Genomic DNA, 14094 nt, shown 5'->3' with positions numbered 1-14094 from the left:
GAGAGGGATGAGGAAGAAAAATCATGGGGGATGGTTCGCGACGCCTGCAATTTTGCCGTGGGCCCCCGTCACAATGGGTAACGAGTGGCTGCTTCAACAATTCGGCTTTTCTTCCGTGGAACAACCGTCTTGAACATAAGGCGACGCGGTCACTCGTTTCCTAGGGCCTCCCGCCTATTGAGTATGCCGCCGCAATGAAGTCGGTGGCATAAGGCGCACGTGCTGCACGCGTGCCAACCCTCATCCAGATGACTTCTAATTGAATTATCGTAATCACCGGACGAAAAATTTCCTCCGACCGACTTTTGTCTTGCGCCAACGAGCTCCTTTCGAGACGGTTATTAACCGTCACGGTGGTGGGGCACCCAATTTTTATCGCACCCCTTAATAACGTCCCTTTTGGCCAGTCATTTTCCCTCTGTTTCGATCCTTTTTAACCGGGGCAATAATTGGACGCGAAGCTTGCTTTAATTTCGAAATATATTCGAAGGGAGAGGATTTTTACGAAGAGGAAAATATTTCAAGGGTGGTAAATTGAGTTTAAGTTTGAAGGTGTGAAGAACGATGGAGGATTTTAAAATTATAATTGTGAAAGAGAAGATAGAGAATTTATGTGAATTGGTGGGATTTTTGAAAATGTATAAATATATTTTGCGATATAATTCTATAAAATTCTTAGTTAAATCTTTAAAGAAAGATTGTTACGCAAGGATGTAGCTCGAATTTGACTTTAATTAAAAATAGAATGTATTAGATAAAAGTTAGATAAGCTTCGTGTTGATTTGTAATAATATATACAAAATTTCATTCAAACTTGGGAATTATCTTTAACTTTTTTTTTCTTCTTCTTCTTCTTGTTCTTTCTTAATTGGTAAGCTCTCTTTAAATTTATTAAAGAGATAGCCCTTGATACGCGTAAATTAAATTTCGATAAACTTCACTTCTCTTTGCGTATGTTACATTTTATCTGTGATTATGAAAACGGAATTCCACTGTTCTTAAATTTGTTGGTATCTCTATTTCCCAATTTTTCTAATTTATGCTGCAGCTACTATTTTTCAAAGAGAGAGAGAGAGAGAGAGAAAGAGAGAGAGGAACGTTATCCACGAGATTAGAGGAGTTGATAAGGTTATGCATGAAGTTTACTAACTGACGATGTACAGTTGTAGATTACGTTTTATCTAGATCAGCTAACAACTGATGTTAGTACGATGTTTCACTATAATCTACTACTTAAGCCACGTAGATCACGAAATGTCTGGAAATAAGGTAAATAACACGAAATATTCCTGTTTCTTCGAAAATAGAAACAAAGAAAGCAAACAAGAAGAGAATAAACATGTTCATTAAGCCATGCTCATATTAAGCAACTTGTTTAATCTTATGCTAATAAGGAATGATGGAGGCACGTAAAATTTTAAAATTCAAATTTTCAATTGAAATTGAAAATTCCTTTGAATTCCAATTTTCTAAAAATTGTAAATTAAATTAATGAGAAATATATCGATTAACAACGATCAAGGCGAAAGTTTTCGAAAATTAAAAATTTTTCGAACTATCGATCGAATCAATGCTATTCCAATTTCCTCTTTATTAAAAAAATCTTCCCTTCCACAAAATTAACAAACTTTTAATCTTATCCAATTACAAAATTTTTAATTTCACCTTAAACCTTAAAGAATATTTAATTACACAGAATTTAAAAATTTTTCGAAATATCGATCGAATCGATGCTATTCAAATTTCCTCCTTCCTAAAAAATCTTCCCTTCCACAAAATTAATAGACTTTTAATTTCATTTAATTACAAAATTTTTTATTTCACCTTAAACCTTAAAGAATATTTAATTACACAAAATTTAAAATTTTTTCGAAATATCGATCGAATCAATGCTATTCAAATTTTCTCTTTCCTAAAAAAACTTCCCTTCCAAAAAATTAACAAACTTTAATCTTATCCAATTACAAAATTCTTAATTTTACCTTAAACCTTAAAGAATATTCAATTACACAGAATTTAAAAATTTTTCGAAATAACGATCGAATCGATGCTACTCAAATTTCCTCTTTCCTAAAAAATCTTCCCTTCCAAAAATTTAATAAACTCTTAATTTCATTCAACTACAAAATTTTTAATTTCACCTTAAACCTTAAAAAATATTCAATTACATAAAATTTAAAATTTTTTCGAAATAACGATCGAATCGATGCTATTCAAATTTCCTCTTTCCTAAAAAATCTTCCCTTCCACAAAAGTAATAGATTTTTAATTTCATTTAACTACAAAATTTTTTATTTCACCTTAAATCTTAAAGAATATTTAATTTCACAGAATTTAAAAATTTTTCGAAATAACGATCGAATCGATGCTATTCAAATTTCCTCCTTCCTAAAAAATCTTCCCTTCCAAAAAATTAACAAACTTTAATCTTATCCAATTACAAAATTTTTAATTTCACCTTAAAAAATATTCAATTACACAGAATTTAAAAATTTTTCGAAATATCGATCGAATCGATGCTATTCAAATTTCCTCCTTCTTAAAAAATCTTCCCTTCCACAAAATTAACAAACTCTTAATTTCATTCAACTACAAAATTTTTAATTTCATCTTAAACTTTAAAGAATATTCAATTATACTAAATTAAAAAATTTTTCGAAATATCGATCGAATCAATGCTATTCAAATTTCCTCCTTTCTAAAAAATCTTCCCTTCCACAAAATTAATAGACTTTTAATTTCATTTAACTACAAAATTTTTTATTTCACTTTAAACCTTAAAGAATATTTAATTACACAAAATTTAAAATTTTTTCGAAATATCGATCGAATCAATGCTATTCAAATTTCCTCTTTCCTAAAAAATCTTCCCTTCCAAAAAATCAACAAACTTTAATCTTATCCAATTACAAAATTTTTAATTTCACCTTAAACCTTAAAGAATATTCAATTACACAGAATTTAAAAATTTTTCGAAATAACGATCGAATCGATGCTACTCAAATTTCCTCCTTCCTAAAAAATCTTCCCTTCCAAAAAATTAACAAACTTTAATCTTATCCAATTACAAAATTTTTAATTTCACCTTAAACCTTAAAAAATATTCAATTACACAGAATTTAAAAATTTTTCGAAATAACGATCGAATCGATGCTACTCAAATTTCCTCTTTCCTAAAAAATCTTCCCTTCCAAAAATTTAATAAACTCTTAATTTCATTCAACTACAAAATTTTTAATTTCATCTTAAACCTTAAAAAATATTCAATTACACAGAATTTAAAAATTTTTCGAAATAACGATCGAATCGATGCTATTCAAATTTCCTCCTTCCTAAAAAATCTTTCTTTCCACAAAATTAATAGACTTTTAATTTCATTTAACTACAAAATTTTTTATTTCACCTTAAACCTTAAAAAATATTTAATCATACAAAATTTAAAATTTTTTCGAAATATCGATCGAATCAATGCTATTCAAATTTCCTCTTTCCTAAAAAATCTTCCCTTCCTCAAAATTAAAAAAGTCTTAATTTCATTCAACTACAAAATTTTTAATTTCACCCTAAACCTTAAAAAATATTTAATTACACAAAATTTAAAATTTTTTCGAAATATCGATCGAATCGATGCTATTCAACTTTCCTCCTTCCTAAAAAATCTTCCCTTCCACAAAATTAAAAAATTCTTAATTTCATTCAATTACAAAATTTTTAATTTCACCTTAAACCTTAAGGAATATTCAATTATACTAAATTAAAAAATTTTTCGAAATATCGATCGAATCAATGCTATTCAAATTTTCTCCTTCCTAAAAAATCTTCCCTTCCACAAAATTAAAAAACTCTTAATTTCATTCAACTACAAAATTTCTAATTTCACCTTAAACCTTAAAGAATATTCAATTACACCGAATTAAAAAATTTTTCGAAGTAACGATCGAAATCAATATCGCTCCTTAAAAAACCTTCCCTTAAAAAACCTTCCCCTCCCTTCTACAAAATTAACAAACTTTCAATTTTAATTATACAATTATAAAATTTCGTCTTAAAGGAACGTACGTCTTACTTGTACGAGCAATAGAACGCGAGTGATCGTATCGAAACATTTGTATTCAAATATCAACACGTATTACGTATACGATTAATAGGACGGGAACGATCGATTCGAAATATATACAAATTTGTACGGCGGGGAATCACAAACAAAACCGACCGAGTAAATGTCGCGAGTACAAGAGGCACACGAATATAATTCATTCGCACGCGAGACGCGCGACAGGGTGGTCTTCTCCCTTTCCGTGATAAGGCGGCATTTCGAGGGTTACGTTACGTGCATTACAAAGAACGTTTTGTGGTGCCACCGGGTAACCACAAGTCACGCAGCATATCGACACGAACAGCATAATTATGGTACGCTTTTTCTTCCTTTTTTTCTTCTTTCCTTTTTCCTTTTTCCTTTTTTTTTTTCTCGACTATTACACAGACTGTGCCCTTATTAGTTCTTATTAGTGTGCATCGGCGAAACGTTACGACGATTCTCTTCCAAAATACTCTTTTGGACACGTAATCAGGCTCCATAACGAAATTTCGGGCCCAACGGTTATCGCGGAATTTCATTGGTAATTTCGTTTATTAAGGCCACTTAGCTCGGATGCCTCCTCGTTGCTGAATGAAACGATCCTGGTTTCATGGTTATTTTCGCGAGCCGAAAGAGAGAAGTTTTAGTTAGTTTTTGATTAATTTAATATACGAATAATAATATAAGATATATAAACATTGGAATTTTTTTAAATTTCGGGGAAAGTTGAAGGATGTAGCTAGTGAATAATCGAAATAGGAAAAATATAATATAGAATTTATAATATGAAAATTAGCTATTATTTAAATTTAAATTTTCGAATTATTAAAACCTCGAAACTTGTTGAATCTTTCGAATTATGATCTTTTTTCGCAAAGATTTAAAATTTTTTGAGCTTCGAAATTCAAACTTTTTCTTAAATTTCCAACGAATTCTGAATAATTCCAAAACCGTCTGAAAGCGAATCGTACGCGAAACATCACCATTTTCGTTCATCCCTAATCTATATTATCGATCCGATAAAAGTATCTCGTTCGACAAAAAAAAAATTATCGCCTCCGTAGAGGAACGGCTGCTCTCTCCGCCGACGTTACGTTGGATTATAAACGATTGCGAACGATTTTAAATGCAAACACGCGATACAGATGGACGGGATGTGAATGGAAGGTCAGGGACGTGTTTGCAACGGAATCGGAGTTTTGGCCGGAGAGGGCAACCGATAAAGGCGAAATAGTCCGCCGACCGTCTTATCATTCCGTCTCAGCTGTTCCACCCCACGCAGTGTCTCGATTCTCGGAAGGTCCTCGTAAAAATATCACACAGGATGTAGTGCCGCCCGCTCACCGCACTGAGCTTCGTACTGGCGTAGGACTTCTTTTCTTCTTCTTCTTCTTCTTCTCTCCACCTTTCCTCTCGTGTTCTCAAAGATATTCAATTAACAGTTTCTTTTCTCAAAAATATATCCTCGGCTAGATCGAACTAAAATTCATCCTTTGAGTTTTATTTATCATTTTCGTAAACGTATATATACATTAATTGGAAGAATTAAAAGAGACAAAATATTTGTATATTTTATATATCAAGCGTGTCCTCGAACAATTTAGAAATTAGACGGTTCACTTGGATATCTTGGAGAGTTTAATTAAAAAGTAGAAGAACTGGTATCCTAAAAATAAGGGAACAGAGTCATCGAGTGAGAGAAAGAAGAAGAAGAAGAAGAAAAGGAAAGAAACGTTGCATCTTCGTAAATAAGAAAAATATACACGTGTATATATATATATATATATATAAGAGGCGAAACAAGCGAAACATCAAACGACCGTCGTAAGAATTCGTTTCACGGTGCCTACGACATTTGTCGGAGCGTGAGAAACGCTCGACGAAATCCTTGTATATTTACATAAAAAGGGAAGAAGACGGAATGGACGGTGTGGAATCAAGGATTCACGAAACACGGCCGATAAACCGCAAGTTCATGGGGTTCCCATTGATGGCCTCCTCTCTTCCTCTCCCTTGTCACATGGCGCCTGACCTACCGAAAACGAAAGTGTGAAATTAAGAGAGAATGAAGGGAGCCGTGTTCAGGGGGATTTATTTTTATTATATATGAATCACGGCTTGTTCTTTGTTCTTTGTTTAAAAAAAAAAGAAAGAAAGAAAGAAAGAAAAAGAAAAGAAGAAGAAGAAATTCCAAAAGCGTGGAATGCGAGTTTCGACCGGTTGTTTTCCTTCTCTTCTTCTCCTTTCTTTCTCTCTATTTTTTCCCCCTTTTCTTTTTTCGGTGGTCGGTTCAGGGGCGATGAAATGTTGAGGATACATCGATAAAAAATATAGCCGATCCGTGCAAATTGGAAGGATCGATGAAACTCTCTTACACGCAATATCGGAGGAAGGATGGAATTTCATCTTTCGTCTTTCGAGATTACTTTCCTTCCTCCTTTCTTTTGTTTATGTCATTTTTTTCCGTCTCATAAATCGATTCCCAATCTTATCCCAAATTGAAGAAATTTCTTTATGCAACAATTGGAATTAATTCATTTAGACGAACAAACGAATTTCGAATTTATTTCAATCCTTTTTCTTTTTTTTTCGTTGAAGAAAACTCGACCAGAAGTAATTTCTAATACTTTTTGTAGTACTACAATTACGTACGTATTGCGCTGTTTTGCCAAGCGTTTCGGTTCCTTTCCATGACGGGCATCGACTCTTTTTTTTCTCCTCTGCTTATCAGACTTCCTTTTTTTAATTAGCAACGCCGCCTCGGAGGAGATGCGCTTCTGCTCGTTACGCGGGGACCACGTGGAATCGTATTTGAGAGCGAAATCGTTGGGCGTTTATTCGGACGATAAGTTTAAAAAAGAAAAAATGTTATCTCGATTTTTTAATAGAAGCAGATATTTTTAGAAAAAAAATGATCAATGAAATCATTCCTACGAAATAGTTATCTGTTTATTAAGTTATTTAAAAAAGAAAAAAAAAATCTGTTTGAAGCTAAATAGGAGATAAAATTCTCTTCTTTTTTAGGGTGAAACGAAACCAATGATCTAAGAGAAACTTTTGCAATTCCTCAAACCTTTCAATCAACAGCTCAATCAACCGATTAATGATAAAGTACGTATCATAATAAAACGAGAAAAGGAAAAAGAAACAAACTTATATACCTAAATAACAACAAGAAGGAAAAATTCCTTAAAAAAACCGGCCTTCGAAACCGCCCTTTCAACCGTTATTATTACAAACTTATGCGCATCGGTGAAAAAAGGAAAAGGAAGAGAGAGAGAGAGGAATAAAAATCGGAGAAAGAGGCTAGAGAGCAAAGGGGAGACAAAGGGCGAGAAGGGAGGGAAAAAAAGGAGAGCGAACAGAAGGAAGAAGTAAGAAGACGAAACTCGTGGACGGATAACGGATAAAAAGGATCCATCCTCCTCCTCCTCCTCCTCCTCCTCCCCTTTCGAGGATTTCGCAGGGAGAGCCGGATCCGGGAGAATCTCGCATGCGATCATTATATCCCTTCGCGGCCTTTTTCGAGCTCTCGTTCGGAATTCCATTGACAGTTCTCTCTCTCTCTAACCCGCTGGCGGGCATTATCGTCAGATTAACCGTTTCATAAGCAGGGTGGGCCCCCAAGACAATCCGCGGCGCGGCAAGGATCGGCGCGTTGCCCGTTCCTCTTCTTGCGCCGGCTCTCGGCCTCGCTCGGCCCAACGGGGACGAGGAAGAGTACAAAGACCCACCAGACGGGAATACTCGTTTCTTTCTCTTGCCTTTCATCCTACTCGGCGCTTCCTTCCCACCGTCTGCCCCCTCGCCGTGTCTCTCCCTCCCTCTCTCCGTCTCCTCCTCCTCCCTCCTTGCAGCCAGTGGCCAGCATCTTGATGGACCGTGCTTTAAATTAACCTTTTCTCGCGCTAATATCGCCCGTTTCGTAACACCCGAACTCTTACTTCACTATCTTTTCGAGCATTATTTCTTCTCTTTGCGATTCCTGTAACAAGTCACACGTTCGATTCGATGAATTTCAAAGAACGATTTAAATTTTCTTCTCGATTTGATAAATATTGTTCATTGAAAATTGTAAGAAATTTTAATTCGATCGAATCGTCGATTGTTCGTTACGATGATTATATAGAAGAAACTCTGTGTCGAATTTATTGCTACAAAATTCCCCCAGACGAAATCCCCTAGACAATCGAGGGATCATTTTCGAGAACACCACGTATTATCGCGTTACCGCAATTTTCCTTCTGCGATTCAATCTGGCGGGAATTTACCTTTTCCCTTTATTGCGCCGGCTGATTTAAGCACACCTCGCTTGGCCCCGCCAAGTCCTTAAATTAACCATCAACAGATTAACGATACCGCGGCTCGCTATCGTGCCCTGGGAATTATACACTGTTCGCGGCAAACAAAATTCCAGGCTTTAATCCTCGGTCGGGCGTCCGAGGAAGGAAGAGGAGAGAGAATCCTCTCTCTGTTCGGCCCATTGGCGAGAGTCTCGGGTTTCTTTGAATGATATACGATTTATCGTGGAGCACGAAAAGGATCTCGTCGATCTCTCGAGAGGCTCTTCTCGTGGAAAACGATGTCATCGTTCGGTTTCGGGGAAACGACGATGGATTTGCTCTCGACTCATTGATTTTTGCTGGGATTGAAATTGGACGATTTGGACGATGAAGACTGATCGATGATTTTGGAAAGTAAGAATAGAAGAGATTGAGATTCGATGAAACAAAAATTCATTTCAATCCATATGTCGAGTATTTTGATCGTGGGAATGGTCTAAGTGGCGGACAAGGATTCATTCCATCTTCCAAATACGAAAATCAGACTTATCACGTCCGACCACCCACAGATTTTACGACTCCTCACTTTCACCTTTACTCTTTAAAAAAAAGAAAGGGAAGAAAAGAAAAGTCGAAACAATACGAGGCTCAAGGGAAATCACGATTCGGTTTAAAGAAACCGGGCAAAACGAATACCTATAACACAATATACAATAAACTCATCTCTGGATTATAAATTCGCGCGCCCCAGATTCTAAAAACAAATTCCTCGCAATCCTGGAGAGAAGAAATCCGTTCCTCGAAACGCCTGCAATTCTTGGCCTGCCCTTCAAAGGAAAGCTTCTCTCCCCCTCCTCCTCCCTTAACACACGCTACTCTCTCTCTACTCGGTCGCGTGTCTATGTTGGTGCACAATACGAATCTCGTTCCATTGAGACAATTGGCAATTTTCGACGCCGAATATCCGTCGGAAGCGGCGGTAGCGCCCACGGCCACTCACTTGGCAAATTGGTGGCCAGACAATAAATTGCAAACGGTCACATGTGCGTGTGTACACACGGGCACCGCGCAAGTCCTTCTCCCCGTTCGCCTTGTACCGTTCGTTACAACAATGCGCGCGCAACATTGTGCCGTGGCACGGTACGTACATATATATATATGTATATATGTATATATATATATATGTATACCGGGGGCCTCTTTTGCGCGCTCGCCTCATCTCGTCATCGTCATAAGGACCGCACGCAGTAACATTACCATTCGGTCGCAGACGAATTCATTGGCTATGCCAGGGCGTCTTCCGTTCACAGGCAGAACGGTTGTCAGTCCGGTTTGACCCGACTTAGATCGTACGTGAGGAGCTGTTACGGTCGGCACTCATCAAACGTCGCGCGGATGAGGACTGCCTCTCTCTCTCTCTATCTCTTTCCTTCTTTCTCCTTCTTTCAAGCGCGGATCTTCTATTTCTCATCGATCGAATTTGCCTGATTTTTCAGAGAATTTCTCTCTCTTCTATAGGATAACGGAAATGGAAGGAAGAGCGAAGATATTTGAAGTGTCTCTCCCTATAAATCTTGGATTTATAACACGCGATTGGAACCGTTCCAATTACTCGCGGCACAAAGCAGCAACAAGTTTGCTCCACATCCCCTCCCTTCCTTTCGACTCGGCCCGTGTTCGGCGTTATCGATCGTTCGGATTCCCATGCTATCTTGGCATCGCTCGGGTCAATGCTATTCTCTCTCTCTCTCGTGGCAGTTTCCAAGTCCACCGTATCGTGGACATCCCATTAAAATATGAGGGTACACACGGCCGATACGCATCTGGCTGCGTATCCACTACGCGCAATTACCGAGGAAACTGGCATTGCACCCCAATGCACCGATTCCCCGAGCGGGAGAAGCCCACGGAGAAGAGGACATTCTTCTGTTTCGTGATGGGGGCCCATTCACCGCCTATATTCCTTGTGTGGGAATTTTCTGACGTCGAAAATCCGGGCTCGATATACGGGAGATTTTTTTTTTAATAATATTCGATTGCAAACATATGGCAAATAACAGGATTCGATCCCCTTTTCTTTCCTCCTTTTTCATGCGTGAAAATAGATTCCATTAATTTAATTGATCGGTGTAATATATCGATAAAGAGATATTTTTTTTTTTAATTTTTCAGTAAAGGATTAATTCATTATATATAGAGCATTGGAGAAAGAAAGATATGGCAGGATTTGATCTTCTTTTCTTTCCTTCTTCCCCTTTTTCATGCGTGAAAATAGATTCGATTAATTTAATTGATCGATTATTTTTCAGCAAAGGATTAATCCATTCGTTATATATAGAGAATTGGAGAAAGAAAGATATGGCAAATAGCAGGATTCGATCCTCTTTTCTTTCCTTCTCCTTTTTCATGAAAATAGATTCGATTAATTTAATTGATCGATTATTTGGATCGATGTAATATATCGATAAAGGGATATTTTTTTTTTAATTTTTCAGCAAAGAATTAATTCGTTATATATGGAGAAAATAGCAGGATTCGATCCTCTTTTCTTTCCTTCTCTTCCTTTTTGATGAAAATAATTTCGATTAATTTAATTGATCGATTATTTGGTGTAATATATATATCGATAAAGGGATATTTTTCTTTTTAATTTTTCAGCAAAGGATTAATTCGTTATATATGGAGAATTGGAGAAAGAAAGATATGGCAAATAATAGGATTCGATCTTCTTTTCTTTCCTTCTCTCCCCTTTTCATGAAAATAGATTCAATTAATTTAATTAATCGATAAAGGGATATTTTTTTTTTTAATTTTTCAGCAAAGGATTAATTCATTATATATGGAGAATTGGAGAAAGAAAGATATGGCAAATAACAGGATTCGATCCTCTTTTCTTTCCTTCTCTTCCTTTTTGATGAAAATAATTTCGATTAATTTAATTGATGTAATATATATCGATAAAGGGATATTTTTTTTTTAATTTTTCAGCAAAGGATTAATTCGTTATATATGGAGAATTGGAGGAAGAATCGGAGGTGCAGCAGTGGAAAGGAGAGGAAGAGGAATTTCGGCAAGGAAGAGGGGGAGGGAAGAAAAAGAGTCTGGCACCGGTAGGTGGTCCCAGGCGTCACGAGGTTTCGAAAAACCTAAATATTATTAGAATGGTTACAAGTAGCTGGAACAAGTGCGGAAAGATTTCGACTTGTCGCAGGGATTCTCGGAAGAGCCGAAAAAGGCAAAAGTGTCTCTGTTTTCCCCGGGGATTCTATAAATCCTGCCCTCTTCCCCCTTCCTCTTCCCTCCCTCCCTTTTCTCGAGTGTCCTTCGCCGGGGCGGAGGACACTGTTTTTTCGAACAGTGTCGAAGGGGAAGGGAAAAAGAGATTTCCCGTGGGAGAAAATTTTTGGAGGCCGACCAATTGGACCCGATAATCGTTCTCAGAATTACGCATTCTGTTTTCTATAACGCCATTGCTTGACGCCGAGTGCGGGGAGGAAGGGAGAGGAGAGGAAGGAAATTTTTAAACCTCACAATTCCGTCTTTTTTCAAGTACAAATAAATATATATATATATATATATATATATATATATATATATATATATATATATATAGAGGATTAAAATCGAAACTTGTGAAAAGTTATTATCGTTGGAGAGCACGAGAGATTTTAAGCAATTCAAATTAAAGTAAAGAAATGTATATTTTATTTTGAACGAATTGACATCGAAGAATGATAAGGGTGTCGTATATTTTGCATGTACGAAGGAAAAGAAAGCGTGACGTCAGAGATATGAATCAGTTGTATCACTTGAAACGTTTGCGTTTCAGGTGAACGAGTGATCCTTTAATTGAATATTGAGATAAAGATTCGCAAGCTGTGGGAGCGGCGCATCCGGTCCAATCATCTTGGTCATTATATGCAGATCGTAGCTGAGCATAAAAATTCATATACCACTCACGCGGATACCTTTGTTCGCCAAATCAAACGGCAGAAAATTCGAAAGAATTTTAACCGTCTTTCGATTCGAGAAAGATAAAAAGATAAAGAAAATTTGGTTAAAGAAAAGGAAAATAAGAGAATGGAGAGAGTTTTTTTTCTTTATTCCATTAAATTTTGAAACGATTCATTTCAAAGAAGATTCCGATTTTTCGTCGGGATTATTATAAATTTTTATCTCAGGAAAGAAGACACTTGCTCTTTCTTACACGCACGAACCATAAAGAAGATAAACTTCTTTCCACTCCATTAAGATAAATCATTAGATTTCCGAGAAACTAAGCAATAAAACGTGTTCAAAAACGTTTCAATAATCCCGAACAACGTTTCTCGTAATTCCGTTATCGCTTTTTCGCGAATTGAAGCGAAACGAAGATTGCCAAATTTTCGATAAAATCGAAAAAGTATAAAAATCCATCCAGCGAATTTTCAACAACACGATAACCGTTCGTGGCCCTTTTGTTCTTCGAGTGGCTTGATAAAGAGAGAAAAGAGAAAAAAGAAAAAGCGAGATGTTCCCGTGACACGATCACAAAATCCGTGTCTTCAAACAGATAAAAGGCCGGAAGAGGAGAGAGAGGAGAGTTCAATGGCTGATCGCCCCGAAGGACTCTCCCACGGTTCGCCAAGGAATTCCTATCTGCTCGCCCCACTCGGCCACGATTTTTCTATTGCCGTTTTGTGTAAGTAGGTCATGGCACTCGTATAAGGCAATTTTTATTACCTGACACGACCCCGCCAACTTTCCGCCAGTTTCGAGCGTGCAAGTTTTGCCATGGAAGCCACGAGAAACCACGTGGGAAACGATACTCACAACCCTCTCAAATTTTCACAAAGATGCGCCGTATCTGATGGATCACAAAGTGTAAAAATGGAGAAAGAAATACGCTTTGATTGGTAATCTTATTTTTCATTTTGTTTCAGTTTGATTTTAGAATTTTAAAAAGAAAGAGATGAGAGATTTTTGGGAGAGAAGTTTTGAAAATTCTGTGAAAATTGATTTATTTTCCTACTTATAGAATTATCTTTTACTTATCACGAAATTATATATATATAAATTATATATATATATTCTCGAAATTTTATATTTAACTCGTGCATAAATATTACAGAACGAGTTTCAGCGAACAAAAGAAGGAGAGAGAGAAAAGGAATCGGGTAGAAATACAATTATATTGCATAATCATCAACGTTTGAATTATTCTAAGGCCATGGTTGGCCGCACTTTAAAAGGACGACGAGCGGTTGATTGGTTAAGGGTTTAACCAAACAATGTCTTCCCGCGCATTCTTGACGGTAATTTATGGCAGAATATTAGGGTACCCGAAACTTGTGCCACGGTCATTGCACTGTCGCGCGTGGGCGTACTTCCATTAGGAACAACTGTATCGCATTCCATCGTATTTCATTTTCGGAAGCTGGATACCTCTTTTCATTTTTGTATTGAAAGACCGTCTTAATATGTTTATCAATCTGTTTGTGTGCAGATAGAATCTTATGTATATTTATTCGCTTGTCAATATTCTGCAAGTTAAAATTTATATTTTAAAATCGAATATATATAATATTTAATATTTTCGCGTGTTGTTACAGAGATTTAATTTAATATAATTTATCCTGATCAGAAAATATAAATCTGCTTCTTTTTGTTTAAGAAAAAGAAAAAAGATTTCCTAAACGCTTGTTTTATGACGGTAAGTTATAACGCAATGCATAAAATTAAACAAACGAGGGT

The 14094-nt window shown here is 36.2% G+C and overlaps 1 long non-coding RNA gene across 1 annotated transcript in view; it reads left to right on the top strand.

The window, feature by feature from the left end:
- LOC102654896 overlaps positions 1 to 13501 on the top strand; it is a 29374-nt gene extending 15873 nt beyond the window's left edge. The window contains exons 4-5 of the long non-coding RNA XR_001704008.2: positions 11350 to 13256; positions 13472 to 13501. This is a non-coding gene — a long non-coding RNA (uncharacterized LOC102654896). The remainder of the gene's footprint in view (positions 1 to 11349; positions 13257 to 13471) is intronic.
- Positions 13502 to 14094: the final 593 nt, after the last annotated feature.

The sequence above is a fragment of the Apis mellifera genome, linkage group LG8 (genome assembly GCF_003254395.2).
Source record: "Apis mellifera strain DH4 linkage group LG8, Amel_HAv3.1, whole genome shotgun sequence".
NCBI classification, from domain to species: Eukaryota; Metazoa; Arthropoda; class Insecta; order Hymenoptera; family Apidae; genus Apis; species Apis mellifera.
The sequence above is the reverse complement of the archived record's forward strand: the minus strand, read 5'-3'. Positions and strand labels throughout refer to the sequence as shown.